Genomic DNA, 935 nt, shown 5'->3' on the forward strand with positions numbered 1-935 from the left:
CAGAGCATCCTCTTGAAACACTAGTCATGTGTCCTATCTACTCATACCCTCAACAGATGCAGTTGTTTAGGAGAATTTGTTGCTGAGGGCAGATAAATAGTTCTGAGCTTTAAAGTTTTTGCTTTATTAGCTATGCCATTTAAAAAAAAAGCAATGCAGGAGAGGTGATGTAGTACAAATTGGTCTTTCAGACTCCTGAAAAGACCTTCTTGAACTTAAATTGCCAATGATATACCCTGAACAATGGAACTTTGCAAAATAATGAAAAAATAAGGTTTCCCCCTGAATGGCTTTGTTCTCAACACAAAACCTTAAATAATATAATTTATATCTGAAGATATTAAGATTTGATATGGAAAGGAGGTTTTGTCCATTTCTAAGAGCAAAATAGACTGCTGGTTCCATTAGTGGTGCAGTTAATGTTGTATTATCAGGGAAGAAAATTGTACAACCCCTTCTCCACTTACATTTTTCATTACAGTGAGGAACTGAACCCAACATTTGCCCCACAGAAGAACTGTTCTTCCTTAATTGTGACCTCTGAAGTCTGTTCTAACCCCAGAGTAGCTGGCAGAGTGGCTGGTTTACTCATAGCATGCGCTGATGTGAGCACTTTTTCCCAGTACTCCCATTTGACCTCTTTCTCCTCTACAGCTGGGGGGCTGTGGTGTTGACACCCACACGGTCAAATGGGTCGCCAACTGGCTGGAGGGCCGCACCCAGAAGGTGGTAGTGGATGGGTCCTTCTCAACCTGGAAGGATGTGGGCAGTGGGGTTCTACAGGGCTCGGTCCTCGGGCCTGCACTGTTCAACATCTTCATCAGTGATTTGGACGAGGGGGTAAAAAGCACCCTGTTCAAATTTGCTGATGACACTAAGATGTGGGGGGATGTGGGCACGCTAGAAGGAAGCAACAGGCTACAATCAGACCTAGA

This window comes from Gavialis gangeticus, unplaced genomic scaffold (genome assembly GCF_001723915.1).
Source record: "Gavialis gangeticus isolate Ggan-Ray unplaced genomic scaffold, GavGan_comp1, whole genome shotgun sequence".
NCBI classification, from domain to species: domain Eukaryota; kingdom Metazoa; phylum Chordata; order Crocodylia; family Gavialidae; genus Gavialis; species Gavialis gangeticus.